This window comes from Limulus polyphemus, unplaced genomic scaffold, assembly GCF_000517525.1.
Source record: "Limulus polyphemus unplaced genomic scaffold, Limulus_polyphemus-2.1.2 Scaffold1288, whole genome shotgun sequence".
Classification (NCBI taxonomy): domain Eukaryota; kingdom Metazoa; phylum Arthropoda; class Merostomata; order Xiphosura; family Limulidae; genus Limulus; species Limulus polyphemus.
The window spans coordinates 212145-224254 of NW_013666898.1; the positions used below are offsets into that span (position 1 = coordinate 212145).

Consider the following 12110-nt stretch of genomic DNA (forward strand, 5'->3'; position numbering starts at 1 on the left):
CGAGCATGTTTGGTGGGATGAGGATGCGAACCCGCGACCCACAGATTGCGAGTCGAGTGCCTTAACCACCTGGCCATGCCGGGCCGGAGTGCATGTATCACCAGTCAATGTCCCGAGCAACCACAGTCCACAGGTCAAACAGAACTAGGACAACACAACATGAAGTTTTGGCCAGGAAAGGTCAATCTGAATAAAGAATAACATAAGTGGAAGGGAACAGAGTACATGAAACATCAATGGCAAAAATATCTGCTAGACAACACCCACATGCTAAAAGGAGTAAAAAATAAGTCTTAAGGGAGAGGGGATACATGGAACAGGAGGCCAAAGGTTCAAACAGAGGGAGTGTAAGGGAGTGGAAAAAAATATTGACATTCCAATCCAGAAAAACTACCTGATGAGGTGGTCAACTAATCTGGAAGGAATGCAATAAAAGGGAAATGACAGGAAAGGAAAACAACCATGATACCTGGAAAAATAGAAGGTATTGAACAAGGCTGCTTGATAAACATCAGTAAATGAAACAGTAGCCTCATGGTTGTACAGCCAGGTAAGTATCTAAGCCCCAGACATCCCTAGATTTTTGAACAGAGGTGTTGGCAGATATATCAATACTTGGACTGCCCAGGACAAACTTGGAGATTAAAGAACATGCAAGAGTCTGAGACGGACAAATCAATATATATACAAATTTTTGATACATAAAAGGAGACAATATTTAATTATTGTATCTTTTTTGTTTTGTATTGTATGTTTGTAAATCAAAATTATGCACAATTCCAGACATCCTAGAAATGGGGAACCATGTTACAGCAAATATAAAAATGTACCAGAGACAGATTCCACCAAGCTTGAAAAAAACCTCAACTGGAATCCCAAAAATGAAGATACAGTAATACGATGAAGCTATAATAGCAAATTATTATGCAGTTTTATCCCCTTGCCTCCTTATATGATGTCCTCTAAAGGGTACACAAACCAGGAGGCCAAAGATATTGCCAAATGACAAATATGATGTGATGTAACCTGAATTTCGTACTTAATGTGATCTGGAACACATAAAAAACAAGACATTTAGAGTGTGGTTGTTTGTTGTTAAGCAAAATCTAGAAGAGTCCCCCATGCTCTCTGACCATAAAGGGTATCAAGATCTGATTATTAGCAGTATAAACCCCAAGAAATGGAGGAGGGGGTGGGGGCGAGCAAGGCAGATCAGCTACTCAAACCAACTTGTTAACATAGATGAAGCTAGAGAAAAGAACAGTGGTGACCACCTCTCCCAGCACAAGCCTCAGGTAGGAAAGCTGGATCTGGATATACATACAGACCTTTCCTAGATAAAATTAAGGGTGAGTAAAACATCGATGGCAAAAACATCAGAGCATCTCTACTCTGAAGATAGTAACAAAATAAATCTTCAGGGAAAGCAAATCAAATGAAAAGTTGCAAAAGTGAAAAAGGAGAAGCCAGGCAACAGAAGACCAGGCTTAATTCCCACTAAGCATTATCTCTCAAAAAGAACCAGAAATCTAACAGTGACAACAAGGGTATATGCCATCTGTGACAAGAGAAATGACAGCAATGAAGCCTACCAAAGCAGCAGCCAAGCCCTATCATGAAAAAAAAAAAGAAAAAGAGGCAAACTGTGAATGAGTTATAAAAAAGACAAAATCTAAGTCCTGAGGCACCAACTCCAAAAGATGGGCCAACAAAAGTGGTATATTGATAAAGAGGAATGTCTTTAAGAACATGAAAACATTGAAGCTATCTTAGAGAATAAACCAGCTTCACTAAGAAATGACCAAAAAATAGTCAGACAAGAAGCTGAAGACACAAACATAATTCCTGAAAATGTAGCAAAATAATGAAATAAGTTTATTTGAGACAGACAAAAGTAGTGGAAACCATGGGAAAAAAGAAAAATGAGGACCCACTGATTTTGGACAATATCTGAGGAAGAAGATGAAGATGGTAGGTGCAAATGGAGTGAAATACCACAACTCTATATATTTTGATGAATTTTGACACATTTTACTAGTGTATACATATAAAGAGTTCATCTGATTAAAAGACAAGTTTCTTGCAACACTGCCAGAGGGTCAAGTGTCCAAGCAACTCAAGAGCAATATGATAATAAAATGTTAGTAGTGGGACTCACAGGTAAAAGGAGATATTGTGATTCAGAGTAGAACAAGAAGAGCCGATAATGATGCGGAAAAAGAATATCCCAAAATCACATGAACTCATAGCACGTAGGGCAGAAAACTGATGATGGGTTACAGTAACAAGTAGAAAAAGAGAACTTGAAGTGTCCAAATATAAAAAATTCTTTCAAACCTCAAACTTTTGAGAAGTTGGGAGAAAAAATTCAAGTGTGGAAATAATCTCATATGAAATAAGCATCATCCATGGTAACACAGTCTTTAGTGCCTGATGAAGGGTGTCTGCTCGAAACATCGCACAAAATAAACTGAAAAGTTTTCACTTTGATATGTCAATTTATTCTTTATTATCATTTATCCAGGAAAAGTGCATAAGTAAAGCCTCCAATTGAAGGAACACAAACTAAGATAATCATGAAAGCATGACTGTCAACAAAGAAATCTAACTTATTGTGGAAAAGCAGAGAATATTTAAGATCTACTGATGCATGTGCAACAATTCACACAGAAGGTGGGAGAGAGGAGGATGATGGGTAAGTGGCATATATAGTATGCAAATACATAAAGGACATTCAGATATCTTGAGTCACATGTTGATGGAAGCACAAATTCAAACTCAAGAAGGAAAGGCTTTCAGTATTTCAGAGGTAAGTCTGTCTGATTTGAAAAAGTAATTAAATTAACCATGGTTAACAAATCTGAAACAGAACATAAGAATAAAGTTTTCTGCTGATTTTAAAGTTATCATAGCTGTTGTTTGAAACTAAGAGATATTACATAAAACATTTAGTGAACATACCAGAGAATAAAGATAAGCATACATTTACTTACACTCTCTCATCCCTCTTTATCACATTTAAAATTTGTATACGTATGTATATCTTCAAGGAATGACTTCTGTTTAAAATATATTTTAACAGTACTATTTCTTTCTTAAAAAGTTATGGAAGAGCGAGACATGAATGAGACAAATTAGTACATGGGTGGAGCGAATGAACTCTCCAGCTACAGGATTGGTTGGTATAATTGAGTTCATAACCACAAAACACCAACAGTTTCCATACTGTAACTTTTAATATGGTAAGTGTATCTACATAAAATTTGGCAAGCTTTCAATAAACATACCAAATCTTTGTAGACACAAATTCAGAATTTTTAATTAAATATTTTTACTAAACATTTCTCTGTGGATATATGGAGTTGAAGTGTTCACTGCTTCAAGTGCAAAGTGATTTTCATGTTAGTATTAAAAACACTTTTCTTCATCTGAAAACTGTCAAATTTCATTTGCATATCCAAAACCTCTTGAATAAATATAAAATTCTTTTTCAGTAAAACTATATATTTATCTGTTATTTTCTCTACCCTACCTCTACACTCATTCAGTCAATTTGACTGAGTTTGTAACAATCATAAAAAATAAGAAATAAATCTAAAATACCCTATTTTCTTTCTAGAATAACTGCATAATGTAACTTGAAACTACAGTCTCCACTATGTTATAAATACAAACAAACCTTGCTGCATGAACTAAATAATAAATCTTTCAAAGTTGTGCTAATTTGAAACAAAGGACAAACAAGCTAGGATTTATGCACAGCATGAGTAAGTTTTGCAGCAGCTTATTGGTGGTCAATGTTGGGGTCAAAATGTGCCTGTGGATAAACCATACCATTAAGTCTCATGTTCATCATCTCGATTGGTCTTCCACTTTTTAAGCCATGACTGGGAAAAAACCTCTAAGTGGTAAATATATTTTTTATCCTGTCACCATAGTAAATAAATATATAGTTATACAATTATTATCAACTTAGTACATAAATTACAACAATTCAGAGTGACTATTAGATACTGATACATGTTAGCGTAATCTATAATTATACATAAACCAACAAGGCTCTCTCTTATTTTTCAAATTCAAGAATTTTACAAACCATCCTACTTCATCTTTTCCCTTATTGCACCATTTTTTTGTAATAAACATACAAACATAAGCACGTTTTGCACATAGAAAGCATTATGGCTGTCAATTCAGTATTTCCAAAAACAGTTTTCTTTAAATAGTGCCAAGTGGTTTCATAAATGATTTAGTAACTTTGTGAATTGCAAGTTATTGTTTAGTGATACAGGTGATTATGCCACACAAGAAACGCCCTTTCTATGGAAAGTCTTCTGCCGCTAAAAGAATGCAAGCACAAAGAGCAGATGAAACAGAAGAAGAACGCAATCAAAGACTTCAAGCACAAGCTGCAAGACAGGCTGCTCAAATACAGGAAGAGACTTTGGAACAACGTAAAGTTAGACTTCGAGCTCAAGCTGAAAGACAGACTACTCAAAGACAGCAAGAAACTGTTGAACAGCACAAAGATAATGAGCTATCTGTTATCTGTCTGCCGCGAATGTTTAATAGGTTTTCAGTTCGATTGCAGTGTTTTTCAGTTGTACTTATAGTTAAGGATTTATATCTTTAGTATTAGTTACTAATAGTTATTAACCTACATATCATTTTAGCTATTATTATTATAATACTTAACCGACGGACGACGATCTTAATAAATGAAAACAAAACTATACAGTGGTATTTTTTTTGGGGGGGGGGATTATTATGTCTTTGGGACTATTTGCAGAAATCGTCAGTAAACATACATTCGGCTTAGCTACATGACTGTATTCTGCATTCTATTCACATACACAAAGATTTCAGTCATACCGCTTGTCCCCAACGCACGCGGGTGTATGTCAAATAACTAAATAATTTTCGCTGTTTTGTTCGTTACTATTACGTTATCGTTTTACGTATTTTTTTAGTTATAGTTATACTTATCATTAACTGATATGATTTATGTTCGTTGATAAACATTTTCGTTATAGTTATAGTTGACTGAAAAAATACTGTTTGATCGTTCCTAGACATTTTCTCTCTACACTAATTAAATGTATATATGTCCCCCAGTGGCACAGCTATATAACTTGCAACTCTAGAATCCGTGTTTCGATACCCGGTGGGCAGAGCACAGTTAGCTTTGTGCCTAACTTCAAACAAACAAAAGTTAAAGCTCTGGTTTATTTGTTTTAGAGCAAGGCCACATTGGGCTATTTGTTGTGTCCGTCTCGTGGAATCGAACCCCAGATTTTAGCGTTGTAAATAAACTTACCGCTGTCCCACAGTCTGGCTTGAAGCTATATGAAGCATCAGGAAAATAACAAATTAATATTAAACATAGATTTCTCTGGTTCTTGGAACTGTGGTTCTTGCGTATCGAGTATTTCAAACACAAAATAAACATTTACTAGCTGAGTTACCCGGCGTTGCACGGTGAAAATTTAGATTTGAAATGTATAGATCAGTATTGTTTTCAGCAAATTATTCAGTAAGTAGATAAAAGCTGTGATGCGAGAAATAAAAAAAGCATTTAATCAAACAAAGCTTTATTTGAAATCAGATCGTGTTTGATCTTGTATTGTTCTTTGAGCCTAAAGTCGTACATCATGTTGCTCCTCTGTTTCTTGCTCTCTGTAAGTTATTTCTCTTAATTTTTGTGCTTGAAGTCTGGTTTGACATTGTTCAGAAGTTTCTTGTTGTCTATATCCAGCTTGCCTTGATGATTCTGACTGAACTCCAGAGTCTCCACCCGGGTAATGAAGAAAAACTTTAATATAACAGCAAATGTACAACGTTTCGACAAGGTTTTGTCATCATCAGCTCATTAAACATTCCTCCTGTTCTTTTTCGGAATTGTTGTTTGTTTTTCAGACTTTACATCTCCATCTCACTTAATTTACTTTGTTTTGTTAAGTTTACAATAAACGTTTATACCGTCGTAGGCTGTGGTTTTAATCTAGACATTTGGGTTATTATTGAGCCAGAGGGAGTTTGAGGTCACGTTATGAGCGCGCGGTTTAGTGTTTGGAATTTTCTCTAAATTTTAGAACAGATTAAGCAGTACAAAATGGAAGTATTTAACATAATATACATATTAAGCTACTTACACATACGTCATTTCGATTACAGTATTATTAAGCTCTGCAATAACCTCAGCGATTCCAGTAAAGTATGTGGATAACTATTCATGTTGAATGTTGTGATCATTAGGAATTACGTCCTGTCCCAGTGAAATTGGTTTTACGATCCCTTACAGGTTTATCATTGTATGTCGTAACATTACTAATTTTGAAATTTTTTGCTACTTTATGTCCTCATTTTACTAAATATCACATACAGATTCCGGTTGCTGTCTGTTTTGGATATTTCGATATTATGTCTATATTTTGTGGGTCATAATTTAGTGGACTAGGCGTGTTTAGCTGCAGAAAGAAAAAAAGTCGTTTTATTACAATAAAACTTTGAAGTTCTGAAGTAGAAAATTTAATTTAATAACACCGACAAAAAAACCGTGTTAGTAGTTATTTCTTTTTTGAAAAGGATGTCTTACTTAGTCTCCATTTTATTATTTTTTTCAATGTAGATGTTTCTTTGTATTAATTTGAATCTTTTTCAATTAAAGTATAAAACAGCCGCGGATCATAAGAACTTATGTTTGTGTGTGTGTATATATAGTGAAGGTGGGGGCAGACATCTTAAGTCAGACGTCCGGGGCCCACCCGAGGATCCCAGCAGAGTCTATGGGAGTAAATAACTCGGAAGCTCGCCTGTTTTCAAAATTTAGGGAGATAAAAACTACCTCTTCCTGCACAAAACTACATACCTTTTGAACTGCAAATGAAGTTTTAAACAATGATAAAAAGATATTAAATGCACGCAGTTACAAGTGGACACGCATCCCCCACAACACGCATACCAGTAGCACAGCAGTATGTATGCGGATTTACAACGCTAAAAACCGGGTTTCGATACTCGTGTTGGGAAGAGCACAGATAGCCCTTTGTGTAGCTTTGTGCTTAACTACAAACAGACAAACAAGTGGACAAGTAATGTTTAGAAGTCTTAGCATATTTTCAAGCATCTCAGGAAAAACAAAACTGTAAGTCAATATATTATTTCATGATTATCAACTTTTATTGCATACATAAAACATATATTTGCATCCTTTAAACCCCCCCCCCTCCTTCCCAGATCTATCAGTGACGTAAAGGTATTTTGCTTTGTCGCTATTTTCATACTTTTTGAATAAGGATATCTACTATCTATTAATATTGCCTTAGGAAGCAATTTTAGAGTGGTCAGGCCATTGCCACATTTCCATTTCTAGGGGAGTCTGGGGGAATGCTCCCCAGAATAGTTGTGAAAATTTAATGCTATAATATTGAATATTGAGCCATTTTAACTACAAATACTGCATACACACAACGTAATATATTGAATTAAAACAAGCACTGATCCTACGGCCCTGATTCATGTTAATTATTTAAAAAAAAATGTTTTTCTGTGTCTACGTCATTTCCTTTTTGAATAAGGATACCTTTCTTTGTCTCCAAGTTAATCATTTTTAGTAAAGGTATCCTATCTTGTTTTTGTGTTATTTGTTTTTGGCGAAGGATATCTTACTTTATCTCCAGGTCATATCCGTTTCGAATAAAATCACCAACTTTGTTTCCATGTCAAATCCTTTCGAATAAGGATCTCTTGCTATGCCGGCATGTTAATCCTTTTTAGATAAGCATATCTTATGTTTTCTCTATGTTAACTGGATTGTGACAAATGGCTTAATGTGATTTGTAAAATAAAAAATAAAAAGAATTAATTTTTGACTATGTCGAAATAAAACAGATGTCGGCTTTAAGTTGAACTCCAACTTCATGGTTAGTAATGGTGTTTCGGTTTGAAAGCCTAAAATTAATGAATACCATTCAACAACCACATATAAACTATAACTTTGACTATATATATATATAGGAGTTGGAGAAGACAGTAAGACTGAATTTTTACACATTATTGTATAAAATCTACTTCTGAGTTAGGGATACATACGATTTCATTTAACAGGTGAAACGCATGTAAATACTATGATGAAGGATTTTTGTTATTTACGTAAGTACCTAAAATAGATTACTTTTTTTACACCAACAGATGAATATACTTTTGCGTTAGACAGTGATTACTTATGATTACGAACCAAATTAATAAACCTACCATTTCTGAAAAAATATTCACTATCACAAACTTCCTTTTTGAAATTCAAACATCGTTTTTTCGTGCTTCGAGATGTTGACGTGGAGCAGAAATTGAATTATATTTCATGTGCTGCCATCTAGTACTAAGAATGTAAAACATTATATCACATTATCATCTAATGTCATGCACATTCAGTTTATTTTATCGAGAAGTTAAGAATAAAGTTTCGAAAATGGTGAAAATTTAAAAAAAGTTGCAACAGTATAACACTAAATAAGAAATCTTAATGTTTATCTTTTTCTTCAGTCGTTTTTTAGTTACTTTGCATTATTACTGTTGCCATTATATTAGGAAGTCATCAACAATCACCCCTAGCAGCAGCAAAAATAATACCGTCCCAAATATTTACATCTTCGTCTCATGATGGCCCCTTATCTCAAGAATGCCTATAACTAGATTTGCAGTAAGAAAGGCCAGATATCCTGATTGACGATAAACAGATAGTCAACGATATATTAAACCAATTCATCTTTATAAAATGATCATTCACTTTCAAGCATGTGTAACAGCGCATGTACCACCTATATACACACACACACACACATCTATTTGGTGAAGATAGCGAGACACATGGAATGTACTTCCCGGGACAGATTTTCGTATTTTTTATATATCAAATATGATTAAATATGCATATATTACAGCATTTGAACATGTGCCAAATATATTAGGTTTTAAGGGGCTGTCTCCAAGTTTCGAAGTGGATTAGTAGTAAAACTCAATTAAAAACTCCTTAACCAAATCTTGTTTTCAAATTTAGGTTCTTGAAGAAAAGTATGAAAACAGTCAAAAATAATTTAATTTCTGTAGTGCGTATTGGTGTATAGAAGGCATTTTAATACTGGAAATACGAGTAAAAATGGTACAAGTAGTGAATATAATAAGTGGTATAGAAAGTTGCTACAAATTAGGGATAAGAAAAATCCTTACGCGCGTAAATATTAGAATTTTCAATTGTTTCTCATACTTACGCTTTTATATAGCGTCGTATACGTTTCATTTTTGTCAGTGTATCTGTAATCTAAACCATTATTTGACATCGGTCCTGGCATGTACCTTTAGGGCTTCCTGGGCAGTAACATAGACGGACCAATGTTCGGATTGCTCCCTCCACCCTGTGCGTCGAACAGTTACGTCAAAACAGATATATATATATAAAGAAGTGTCGTCTGTGTGTTCGTTTGTCACGCCTACACTTTTTGAACGATTTCAACCAATCATAACATGTACTCTGAGAGTCCACCGAGGAGCGTCATTGGAGTATAAGCGTTTGGGATCCGACCCTCATGTCATTCCAGAGGGGACTACTGCTTGTCTGTGTGTCCGCCTTTCACACTTGACCGATCTTAACAACATTAGGTATGCATCTTAGTGTTATAAGGGTTGGTATTTGGTCTCACCCTCATGTCACTCCCCGGAAGACCATTATATGTCCCCCCCCCTGTTATTCTATTTATCTTTACCGAACTTCGAAGGTATCCTAGGTAGTGACATGGGGAAGATGGGTAGTGTTCAGATCTGGCTTTTCCTATATCACTTCTTGTGACCCCTGTGTCTTCATCGTGAGTGGAATGGGTGCGTCATCTAGTAATATTGTTATTATAAAGTGATTTGTGTCGATACTCAATTTTCTTATGTTAAATTGTTAAATATATTTCTATAACAAACAACACAAGTGTCTTAATCGTTGCATCCTTTCTATTGTTGAAAATTGATGAAGTGGAGAGATCTCTAAAATTATTTTTAAGCAGGATGTTTGTCCTGTGCATAATAGTAAATATATTAGGGGGGGAAATGATAAAAAACTAATTTCAAAGAAAATGTCAAGTTTATGTGAGAGATAAAATAGCATTGAAGTCTTCCTAGTACGAATAATACTGAATAGTGTTAGCAATTATTGACCTTAACTAACAATGTGTTTAGTGTTTAGCGAGAAAACTACTGAACTGAATAATTAATTCAAAATAGAATAACAGCATTTTAACAGTAGGCAAATTCTGATTTTTATGTTTAGAAAGTTGTAATACTATGGATCGAAACATTGTAGTTATCAAAACCAGAACTCACCTTCTGTAACAATTGCTGTCATTGTATTTTAATTAATTATTTGTTGTTGTTTTTTATGGTCAACCGCAGGTCACAACCCCAGCAGGGTGACCATTATGTGTCACTTTTGAGGCAACAAAACAGATCCTCTTCACCACGTCAACTGTCTTTGGATCTCTGTATGGCCACAGAGAGGTTGCTATCAGCTTCAATGATAAGCAGGAGGCTGCATGAAAAAGGGCTCAATGCAAGACGACCAATGGTGTGTATCCCCTTGATTCACAAACAGGAGTGTTTGGAGTATTGATATGAACGTGTTTCTTGGTCACCATATCACAATGGGTTATCTGCACTCTATCCGCCTGGGGAATCGAATCCTGGACTTTAGCGTCGTAAGTCTGTAAGCTTACCGGGGGACTAATTAAAAACTATCAATTCCAAATGTGATGGTATCGTTGTAACGGTTCATCATCATCATCTTCATCGGGATTTGGTTCATGTTTGGGACCGGGGGGGGGGGGGTCAGGTTCAGCGTAGACCTCTTCCTCCCTCTCTGGAATTGTAATTTTGTTTGCATTCTTATCAAATGCTAGGTATTAACCCTTTTTACGTTGTTGTTGCACTACTCACAGTATGTTACATTTTGTTCATTGTTCTGAGTTTTAATTAACACACCCTTTTCGTGCCATGTCCAATTCATTGGGTAATATTAACTCGTTTATTTTCACTAGTTTCGCTTAAATGTTGTAATGGTTTCTATTGTTAGGTGTGTTCTTTTGGATTATCCGCCAAAAAAGAAGAATGCAAAGTCTAGTCCATTAAACGATAACTAAAGAAATAAAATGATTTATTTCTTTGGCTACCAGTTCTACAAGTCATCTTACCTATTGTTTATTGATAGGCATAAGTTTATAGTAGACGTTAATACAACTAGGGGTGAAATTCTGCCGGTACTCACTGGAACGTGTTTTGTAAGGCGGTACTAGTACCGGGACTTATTTGAGCTGATTTTTCGAATGCGCGTGCGTTACATTGCTCCGTCAGAAAGCATTTATTCATTGACATTCATATTGTTATTTTTGTATGCTTACACATAGATTTTTTTTTTCATTTTCAAAAACAGGTCCACTTCATCCAGCTGAGTACCTCTACATTTTTCCTTTTTTGAGAATTTCACCCCTTAATACAACAATTTCATTTGTTTCTTAGTTCTCTCGTCCTCTATTTTCGTTGTTGAAACACAAGCCCAATAGACAAAGCTTTGAACTAATTGACTAGTCAATGAAATAATATAATACTACTTCAGAATCAAGATGACTCAGTAATCATTCGTATAAAACTATGTTTAAAACTCCATAATCAAATATTGTTTTCTAATTCAGGTTACTGAAGAAAGGTGTGAAACAACCTGAAAATAAATAATACCAATAATGATAATAAAACAACGGTCCAGCTGAAGTATAATGTCAAACTCAGGAAAGTGAGAAGAGATCAGTTTAGAGAAATAATATAATTAATAATGTTAGGACATATAATGTCAAACTCAGGAAAGTGAGAAGAGATCAGTTTAGAGAAATAATATAATTAATAATGTTAGGACATATAATGTCAAACTCAGGAAAGTGAGAAGAGATCAGTTTAGAGAAATAATATAATTAATAATGTTAGGACATATAATGTCAAACTCAGGAAAGTGAGAAGAGATCAGTTTAGAGAAATAATATAATTAATAATGTTAGGACATATAATGTCAAACTCAGGAAAGTGAG

General features: G+C 34.7%; 1 long non-coding RNA gene across 1 annotated transcript in view; it reads right to left on the bottom strand.

Annotated features, from left to right (window-relative positions):
* Positions 1-9407, bottom strand: part of LOC111086646 — a 105914-nt gene extending 96507 nt beyond the window's left edge. The window contains exons 1-2 of the long non-coding RNA XR_002611381.1: positions 9267-9407; positions 8254-8377 (exon numbers count right to left, since the gene is read on the bottom strand). This is a non-coding gene — a long non-coding RNA (uncharacterized LOC111086646). The remainder of the gene's footprint in view (positions 1-8253; positions 8378-9266) is intronic.
* Positions 9408-12110: the final 2703 nt, after the last annotated feature.